Consider the following 10772-nt stretch of genomic DNA (forward strand, 5'->3'; position numbering starts at 1 on the left):
AGGCCTAGCATGCGTGAGGCCTGGGTTCAATCCTCAGCACTGACAAAAAGAAAAAAAGAAAGAAACACCATGTTCAAATACCATGTGCAAGTGAGGCATTTGCAATATTAAAGAAAAGGATAGAAATTCTAAATAACTCTAGAATTACCTTTATTAGAAAAGCTTACTATTAAGTATATTGGTTTTAAAATGAGGAAAACCATTAAAACAAATATATTTCTATTTATTAAAATATTATAATATAGAAACTTTATATAGTACAAGGCATGAAAGGAGAAATTTACACAGCAAAAAACAAAATGGCATTATAATTAGGAGAATATTCAAAAAAAGACAGAAGTTCAAATAAATTGTAATAAATATAAGAAGATCTATCTACCAAAAATGGTTATGTGAGTAGATTATCTTCTATAATACTTCTAAAGAATTCATTAAAAATAAAACAAAGGGAAACAAATATACATGGATAAAAAAGAAGTACCATATAAATAAAACTTAAATAAGAACTTAGAATATATATATATTTATATTTATGTTATATATATAAAAGATAATAAAATGAACAATACTTCAAGATACAGCATTCAGTAACCTATATGCACCTAACAGCTTATAAACTACAAAGTCAAAGCCAAGAAAATTATGAGGAATCAAAATTTACAATCACAGAATGCATTATTATAATCAAGTAAAGAGAAAGTTTATTAAGCATTTAAAAAGTATTAACATCAACAAATCTAGTAGATATGTAGAAAAAAATTCTATACCAACAGTATATTCAAACATGCGTTTATATAGTCTTCTTCCTACTAGAATCACAAAGGAAGTCTCAGCAGTTATGATAGGGTCTCAAAGGACATGTTGCCAGGCTATGGTTCAATGAAATTTGAAGTAACAATGAAAAGAAATTTAAAACAATAATAATAATTAGGAATTTTTAAAAACTAGTAAAATAGTTTCTAAATAACTCAAGCATTCAGGAGGAATTCACAATAGAAATGACAAAATATTTAGAAGTAAATGATAATGAAAGCATGTCATATCAAACTGTGTACATTTGTCGAGGAAAAATAAAAAAGCAGAGAAGATATTTTTGGGATAACTGGCAAGATTTAAAAGATGCCTATAGTTTAGACAATAGTACTATATTAAATTTTTTGAGTTGTATAATTACACTGCATAGTGAGTAAATGTCTTTATTCCCAGAAAATTTACACTAAAATATATGGGAATAAAGAAAAAGATGATTGAAATTTTTTAATGGGATCAAATGATAGGAGGAGAATGAAATCTGGGGAGGAATAAATCATATTTTAAAATGTTATTTTAGTAATGGTCAATCTGGATGAAGGCTATACAGGAGTTTTTAAACATTATTCTTGTCATTTTTTTAGAAGTATGAATTTATTGCTATGTAAACATTTTTAAAAACAAAGAAGCACCTGTAAGATGCAGTTAAAGCTGAGGAAAGTTTATTTCTAAATCTAACACTATCTTTTATAAGAGTAATGATTTGCCAGACTTCATTCCCTTCTGAGGTTTCCTTTTGCACCGATTGGATGAACCGGAAGGAAACTGTACATTCTGTGAATTAGCAAAGTTGCCCGCGACTCCTATTGTGCAGTATACGAAACAGCGTCTCACAGTTGCCAGCTCCATTTGTTAGGAATTGCCTTGGGGATAAACACAGGCCATGACTAAACAATGATGTCACACAATTGTTTTAAATAGCTGAACCAAAAAAAGCAACTTGTGCCACATTCCAACTAGGTCATAAAAATATAGTTAAGGAGCTTTGGTCTTAGGATTTCTCTTAATCCTTTTATAACACTTCTAGTGTCTCCATTCATGTGGTATAATTCAAAACACAGAAAGCTAACCTCTTCTTAATGTTTCCTGAGAAATCTGCCTCCTGCCTTCAGAAGAGCGATGGAGTGCCAACGCAGAGCCCAGAGCTCATGTCCAGGCCCTTGGGATCACGTGGAAAGGCCCTTGGTGGCAGAGGACAAGGCAGGAGTATGATGAACCACACCAGTGTCGAGGGAGGAAGAGAGGAAGGCAGAAGACACAGAAAGGTGGAGGAGCCGCAGATGGTTTCAGAAGAGTTTTAAGGATAGCTGCTGAAACTCTACCAGTCCTGACAAGTTCACATGATCTCCCTGTTGCCAGTAAGACTTTTCGGTGAGTAAGAAGGTATCAATCAGATCAGAGTGGTGGGAGCAACTGACTGATGGAGAGGAGAGCAACAGTCCTAGACAAGTGGTGTCCCTGCTCTTTCTGGAGACTATCGAGGGTGGATAGAGTGGGTCTGGTGGTTATTTGGGGACCTTCTTCTTTCTGCTACAGACTCACTCCCCTGGGACTCCCCCTCTCTGGGCACCAGACACGCGCTCTTGCTCCTGGGTTACCTGGCAAAGTCACAGCAATCATGGGTCCATAGCACTCACAGAATATTGACAGGCAGGAGAGGAGCAAATGATGCCACTGCTAGAAAACACCAGAGTGCAGATTTTTTTAAAAAAATGAGTTCTATTTATGCTGAAGTCTGTTGATTTCAATTAAAGCTATTCACAGAAATAAAACATGGATCCCACCCTGGAAGTACATACCTCGTTCTGGGCACAGGGAAGGCTCAGGGGTGCCCTGCGAAGGTGTAGCCTGTGCTCGCTTTGGAGCTGGCCATACTCGAGATTTCCAGCCACGGTCCCCTCTCCGCCTGGCCAATCCCAGACATTGCTGCTTTCCACAGAATTCATTCTAGATAAGATGGATTGAGTTGAGAATTCCCAACCTACCAGACATCAGTGAGATTTTCAGTCACATTTGCCCATAGTTAATAGCTTTAAAGAAAAAGAAAGAATGAAAAAAAGAAAGAAAGAAAGAGGAGAGAGAGAGAGAGAGAGAGAGAGAGAGAGAGAGAGAGAGAGAGAAAGACCTAGACTAGATGCCAGTATGTATTTCAGAGGGCTGTGTGGAATTTTTCAGGCAATCGAAAATTAGTGCTGGACAAAAGCAATGTTACATCTTTTTCTATTCACTCAAACTTCATAGAGATGCTTCAAACAAGTCACTATCATCTTCATCACAAAGTCTATCTCTACTCCTCCTCCAACACAAGGATTTTACTGACACTATTTGAAAAGTTCCAACTTTGGAGAATGAGGTCCAGAGAAATTGTGATGGTGTCCCAGAAATGCCATCTAGCTGGGAACGGCTCTGGGATCAGAGCTCTCCCCCCGCAGAAGCATTTACCCATTGCCAGAAAGTCAATGTATAACCAGAAAAGAATTGGCAGGGTCTGGATTGTGCTCCCAGTAATTTTTGGTGTAAGAAAGATGCTATCAGAATCAGGACCCTCTCAGAAATGTTTTATCCGGCACTCTGCAAATGGCAGACAGACTAACACTGTCAGTGGGATAGATGGAAACATGCAGCAGACTGTGCTTCCAGGAATTCATACTGACCTCTCCCTCCTCCAACAGGATGGAGGGCACACAAGGAGGCCGCACAGGCCGAGATGCAGCACACAGCTTCCAGAGGTACCCACAGACAGGTCCCGAGGACCTGTCCCAGACCTCAGTTAGGCCTGCCACCACTAACATTTGATTTCCCATGAATTTTGTTTGTTTGTTTGTTTCTGGGGAAAATGGGAAGAAGATTACAAAAATATTATTTCATATAATAACATGATGGTTAAGGTTTAATGCTAGTTCAAAATTTTCATGGTTCACCCATGTACTGCACAGTACACCCTGCACAATGACCCTGAAGAGCATGGCAGTATTGTTCTCACTGTACAAAGAAAGTGAGGACAGAGGGGTCAGGTGGTGTGCCCAGTGTCATTCCATCAGCTGGCGACAGATGGGATAGTCAGTGACCGAGGGAAAGCACCCATAGTATTTCCCATTAGACTCTAGACTGAATTCTGCTTCTCTGTGAGCATGTCTTTAGACCCAAACTAATTAACATTGAGGAACAGAACAGGAGAGGCATGACTCAGAGCGAAAACTGCATGGCAAAGTGATTATAGTCATTACAATATGTATTTCACAGCTGCTAAGAGAGTCCACTTTAAATGTTTGCATCACAAAGAAATGACAAGTGTACGAAGAGGTGGATACGAGCATTAACCTGATAAGATCGCTCCACAGGGTACATGTTATAATTCAGATCTAACAGGTGAGGCTTTTGAAAGGTAATTAGATCAAAACAGCTCTAACTCCATCCATGGGTCAATCCATTGATGAGGTCATATTTTGATAGAATTATTGGGAGGTGACACAAACTTGGGAATGGAGCTCAGGAAGAGACTGAGCCCCAGCTCCTGACTGTCTGGCTCTTTTTCTTTCTCTCTTGCTTCCTGCCTGCCACGAGGTGAACAGCTTTGCTCTAAGTGATGTCCTGTTTCCAGGGAGGCCTACAGCAATGATCCAGCCCGCCATGGACCGAAACTTGAAACTGTGAACCCAAACAAATCTTTCCTCACTTTAAGTTGTTATCCCCAGGTATTTAGTCACTGTGACAAAAAAACTAATACAGTATATTTGTACTGAAACATCACGTTGTACCCCATAAGTGTATACAATTATTATTTGTCAATTAGAAGTTAAACTTCAAACAGGATATTACATGTGACCTGTGTGTTCTTCAGAACTGTTTGTAGATCACTTGTATTCAAATATAGATTCACATTTGGTGGCTAAGTTCTGGCAGTACAGATTTACATATTCCAACCCATTTGCTTGTTGAAACTACCCTGTTCTACGCAGAGTGTACGGCACTTTATCTGACCCTGAATAAGCAAGGCTGAACAATGTTTGCAATGAAGAATGAACTCTGAAAGGAAAGATTCGTGGGAGTGCCAGCACAGGCCCTAGGAATGAGAGGACTTATTTGGCAGCTGTCAGGACAGATCAGCTCACAGGGTGGGAAGTGGACTACAGGGAGGGAGCCCTGACTGCAAGGACAAAGCTGGGATATAGGTCCCATTTGTCAAGCTGCTGCTGCTCCAGGGAGCCACCTATAAAACTGCACATGCCTGGTCACCTCATCTGATGAAAGCAGAACACTACTTCTGGCACAAGACTCATTTCTGCTTTTAAGTTCATTACTGGGGCCTGAGACATCCGTGCTCAGGAACCCATAAACAGTGCTGCATTTCCACTGGCTTTCTGAGCATGCCTGAGAACTCCTGGAACATACAAGGATAAGAAGCCTGCAGAGGGCTGAGAAAGGCCCAATGGCACGCCGGTTGTAATGTGAATCGATTGACTTTCATCAGGGCAAAACCCGCTAAGGATTAAGGTGTCTTTTTGGTAACCTATAGCTTATTCAAATGCTTGTTTCAACTGTCCTGGTAGGACCAGGAAATAGGAAGATGGCAAGGTCCACTAGAAAGGTGGCATCACCCACCATAGGTCTGCAGCTGCTCAGGAAGACCAAACATGGTTTAAAACGCCTTTCACTAAGCAGTCACATTCCACTCAGTTTCTGACCAGTGCCAGACACTGACCCTGGGAACTTCTGTCTTTTGCTTTACTTTCTTTGTTCTTCACCCCCACTGGGGCTCAAGTCCAGGGCTTCACACACACTAGACAAATGCTCTAGTACTGACTCCATTCCCAGATCGTGGGAACTTCTGAATCTTAGAATAAACATGAATACCAGAAAACAAATTCTAGCGTTCGGAGACCCTGAAACTCTTGCCTTCTTTCTTTTTCTGCATTAACACACGTTAGAAGCTCCTGACTCCATCCCAGAGGAGGGCATCTGCCTTGTGTTCAGAGGACCGGAAAGCTGTCATTGGTGTAGCAGCTGAGCAGCCCATCGACCTTGGCTAATCATTCAGCTTGGGATTGGCAGTTCCCAGTCCCAGGGATCCCTGCGATCCAACAGAAATGAGCCTGCCTGGCACAATGACCCGTGGGTTGTAATTTGAAGGAATTATTCACTGGGAGTGGAGGCCAAATTCTAATGGGATGGAGGAGCCCAGCTTTGAATGCCCGGGCAGTGAGTTTGTCCAGCGGCCCCCACACCTTCCCTCAAGCCCACTGGGCTTTTCAATGTGCCTTGTGAGGCATAACCTGCTTTGGCTCAGAGGTATAGAAGTAGGATTTGGGTGGTTTAAGAGACAATGCAATGCGAGAGTTGACAGAGGCCTGAGTGATGATGTCTTTGCTCACCATTGTCTCACCAGTGTGGTCTTCTAGAAACAAACTTTGTGTTCTCATCCCATGCTTGAAGTGGCTTCCCATTGTTTCAGAACAAAGGCCAAGGTCCTCAGTGCTATTCTTACATTCCCATATTATCTAGCCCTGCTCCTCTTTCCATAGCTTGTTTTCTCCTTCTCTTTCATTTATCTCTCACAAGTTTGTTTCCGTTCCTCCAAAAACTGGATCCTTTGTGTCTTAAGCACTGCCTTAGCCTTCTGCACTTTTTAATATCAATTTCTCCTGATGCTCAGCTCAAACATCACTTCCTCTGAGAAGCCCTCCCTAAATTCACCTCCTTATTCCTATTAAGTCAGACAAAGCCTCTTATAATATTCCTGCAGAGTGTCCTAGTGTTTCCCTCCAAATCATTTATCACAGTGGATAATGGAACAGTTAGTGCTTCTTATTGGATGAATTTCAGTCTTTCCCACTAGGTTACAAGCCGTGTCTATTTCACTTGCCTTTATATTTCTAATGCTTCCCACAGAGTCCAGCACATAGACCACAGGGGAATGAATGAATGAATGAATGAATCAGTACTCTGTTAAGGACAAAGGCGACATAAAGTAGAAGACAGCATTCCAGAAATGTAGAACATCGCTACCATTCACATCTGTAAACTTTCTTGGTCAGTGGGCACTGGCCAAACTGCTTTTGGAGGAGCATAAATACCTGCGAATAAAACATTTACATTCTTTTCTTTTGGCTCAGAACATTAGGGTGGATGGAGAAAGATCAGCCCCTAAACTCTCCTAGTATCTCTGATTAACAACACCCCCATCATCTGTCCCTCCTCCAGGGATGGCATGGGGAGAAGCAAGGAAGTCTGTGTGTGGGGTCTCTGACCTTACAGTGACATCCAAAACAAGCAGAAATGTTAAAAATATGCTGACAGTGGCGCTTTGTGTCCTCACTGAAAATTGGAAGAAAAAAAAAAAAAAAACAAAAAACCAACCCTACTTTAACCACAAAGCATTCATACAGAGCCAAGAAAGTCCTGAAGTCAATAGTCTTAATCCTTAGTCAGCCTGAGAGGTCCTCGGTTTCAGATGGACGAGCCAAGGACCTGCCATTCAGATACTATTATTTGGGCCAACCCAGCCGGCCTTGCCCAAGCACCTCCTGTGTATAGTAGGAACTTGGGAGACCTCTGGAGAAGAGGAGCTGCTCAGCTATCTGTGCAGACAGACATAAGACAATGAGAGAATAATCCCAGATTATTCAAAGAGGAATGCATGATCATCAGGTAGCCTGTTTCTGAGCAATAAATTTCCTCCGTGTGAAGGATGTCATCTCTTAAACTAGAATCCCTCAGGAAATCTTCCAGGAGGAGGTAAGTTTGGGCTTGTAGGAAAACAAAACAAAGAGACTGGCAAAGAGCTGAGCTGCGAACAGCTGGCTCCACAGCATACAGTACACAGCAGGACCTGGAGCTGAGAGTCCGGAGTTGTGCTGGGATTTGTAATTTGGGATGTCTCTCATTAATCATTCTGGGGAGAGATGAATCCCTTTGTAGCATTTATAGATAATAAGCTACCCAACATCTAGCTGATGGGGTAAAGTTTTACTCTCCAATTGCATTTGCTACACTCTGCAAATTCAGCGCCTCTCATTTTCCCAGTAGGCCAGGATTCCAAGTGAAATCACTTTGTTCTACCAGGGAAATCTAGGCTTTCCCTCCCTCACCAATCGTGCAACTTCTACGGTGCAATTTTGCTTGCACTTGTCTTTCCTGTTGTCCAAATCAATCTCCATGGAAACACAAGTCTGATTGAATAGTAAGTAGTAGTGGCCACTTAGGCAAAAGATGCGAGGGCATGCACACCACAGCAGCAATTACTTCCCATGAGGGTTTGCAGATTGAAATGCAGCTGAAGCATCTTTGGCTATAAGAGCATCTTTTTGTGTGTCTGTGTTATGTGCGCACACACATGCGTACTAGGTCTTTGCACTGACCTACTTTTTTTAAAAAATAAATATTTTTTCAGACAGTGTCTCACTAAGACCCTAAATTGTCCAGGCTGCACTCAAACCTGCTGTCTCAAGGCTGGGAGGCTGCCTCAGCCTCCCAGAGTGCTGGGATTATAGTGAGGAAGGGAAAGCCTAGATTTACCTGGTAGTTTCCTAAAAGCTGTTACGACAAGCCATTTCCCCGGGGAGAGTCTGCTACTCTGAGCAGACAGGACAATAAAAGATCAAGGATGTCTTTATAAGGCCACAAAACAGAACACACCTTGAAGTTGGTGGCCTTTTCATCTCTCTAAAGCTTAGGACAGCAATCTAGTGTCCATATTATATTTTCTATCAGCTGGCCAAGTGTGTCTTTTCTTAACCACAGAAAACTCAGTATTTATAAAGCACAAGCAGAGAGACATCCAGGTAGACCAGGTCCTGAGGAAAGATGGAAGGAATGAAGATAGGCAGGAAGGGATGAAGAAATTCATAACTAAAAGATGTTCTTTTAAAATGATTGCAACTCCAAAACACAAAGTTACTCAAAGTTATCCACACTGGCATTTGCTAAGTGTGTTTATGCTGCTTTTCTTGGAGGCCCATCACGCTTAGAATTGCTTAAAGATGATTGAAGCCCATCAATTAGAAGTCAAGGGGAAAAACCTGATCTTAATGTAAAAGTTGCCATTTTTTAAAACGGTGGGTGGGGTGCGTGCCTTTCTTTGTAAAATGGACTGTTATCTTTCTGTGGATGGTCATCCTCTTCCTGGAAACCAAGACAGCAAGGATTCACAAATCCCACAGACTTCCACTGTCCAAAACAGAACGATTTCCTGCTCCAAACTGTAGTGCCCCTCTCTCTCGAGGAACTATATTATATTTCTTTGAGTGTGAACTTTAAATTTCTGACTAAAAAATCCCTTTACATCTCTTACTCACGCATCCTGAAAATTCTTCCGTGATGGGATGCAGTGAACCTCAGTTTGTAACACAGGCAGGGTGGGATTAAATTCTCCAGTCCCCGCTTTGGGAACGTCTTCAGGCTCTGTGCGGGTACAGTCCTCCTCTCAGCAGATGTCACCCCAGCCTGTCTTCCCCTGAGAAGTTTCCTGCGTTCCTCATCCACCTTTCTCCTTCTGTTTGGCTCTGAAGTCATGAGTATGTCCAACAGCAGACCAGATTCCCTCTTGGCTTGATTTCCCGTCTCAGCTGTGCCTTCATCTCCAGAGGCAGGAGGCAGTGGTGCTGGGCTGCACACGGCAATGCCGAGGAGTCCTTCTCCTGCCGCTTCCCTGTTGGGATTCCCACCTTGGAATGGATTCCAGGGGCACTGAGGTCAGAGCTGCTGCTACAGCAAAACCTCACAGTGATCTGCTAGGGAGATAGCTAACGTCCTGCTTTCTCAGAAGATTACAGAAGAGAAGCAACCCAAGGGGAAGAGATGCAAACGGTGGAGGAGGCCTGTGGCCGAGGGAAGACATTGCCTGCGGGAAGGGTCTTCTGGTAAGCACAGCCACAATACTTTGCACGAATTTGGTTTACTTGTGCTTTGCCTGAAATAAGGGTGATGACCAAGACTGAGTAGTGGCCATGATCAGCAGACCTTGGGTTACATTCTCAAACCTAACATGCCCTCAGACCCTCTATATCTCATGTTCCAACGCAGATCTCCTCTCAAGAAGCCTGGCTCTGAGCCTGCATCTTCTTTGAGCTCCTGCTAATGCCCCTGGTCCCATCCACACTTGGAACAGCAAGAGATTAGGTTTCTATTTCCTGCCTTCATATCCACAGCTGGGCTACATCAGGTTTTCAAAACAATGTGGTAAGAGTGAGGGCCCAATTACAACTTCTGAATCATCCATTGTTAAAGCTGTTTCTTGCAAGTACATTTAAAAGGCCCCTCCCCATATTTCCCCATTGTGCAAGAAATCCATTTGCAACGAGATACTGTTGGCAAGGGAGCCTCTGTGCAAATACAATTCTTTTGCCCCGGCCAGGTGGCTGCTGGAGTATGGAGTTGGCTATGGTGGCAGTGATGGTGCTCTTGGGTGCCAATTCTGCAGTGAGTGGGGAACACTAGGATGTGGCCATTTTCCTCCCACTGTTTTCCCCAGGTTTATGGGGAGGATGAGGAAGAAGCTGAATGGCAGCTCCAGGTAGCGACCCACAGCCAGTGGAGACTGTTTGTCAGTTTCCTTCTTGTCAGTGCTCATGGTGGGAGGAGGAGGAGGAGGCTGGAAAGAGGAAAAGTGACACAGAGGGCTAAAGGTGGAGACTACCCTGAAGGTTCTTTGGGGCCAGTCTCCTCCTCTGCAGGAGGGATGGCGGCTGCAGATGTTAAACCAGCGGTCTGTGGTTTAAACTAGGAACTCCCTTAAGCGATGCCTGGTGGCTGTGTTAAGTTTAAAAAGGAAAAGAGCTTACAGATTTCATGGATTCTCACATGCTTATACAAAATGCTAACCAGCACCATTTTCCAAGATCATCTTTGAATCTCTTTGAGAGTTGCTGTTTGAATTTCTTGGCATCTAGAACCAGCAGACTATCAACTGCAGGCCATGGGATTAGGAGGAATAGTTGGCCACTTAGAATAATAATTTTCTACAG

The 10772-nt window shown here is 42.7% G+C and overlaps 1 long non-coding RNA gene across 1 annotated transcript; it reads left to right on the top strand.

Annotated features, from left to right (window-relative positions):
* The first annotated feature begins 676 nt into the window (after window positions 1-676).
* On the top strand, window positions 677-4560 carry LOC106028225 (uncharacterized). The gene is made up of 2 exons (XR_001201846.3): window positions 677-2181; window positions 4383-4560. It is a non-coding gene; the product is annotated as an uncharacterized LOC106028225 (long non-coding RNA).
* Window positions 4561-10772: the final 6212 nt, after the last annotated feature.

Source organism: Cavia porcellus, unplaced genomic scaffold, assembly GCF_034190915.1.
Source record: "Cavia porcellus strain 051 isolate PalLab524CR breed Dunkin Hartley unplaced genomic scaffold, mCavPor4.1 scaffold_31, whole genome shotgun sequence".
In the NCBI taxonomy this organism is placed as follows: Eukaryota; Metazoa; Chordata; class Mammalia; order Rodentia; family Caviidae; genus Cavia; species Cavia porcellus.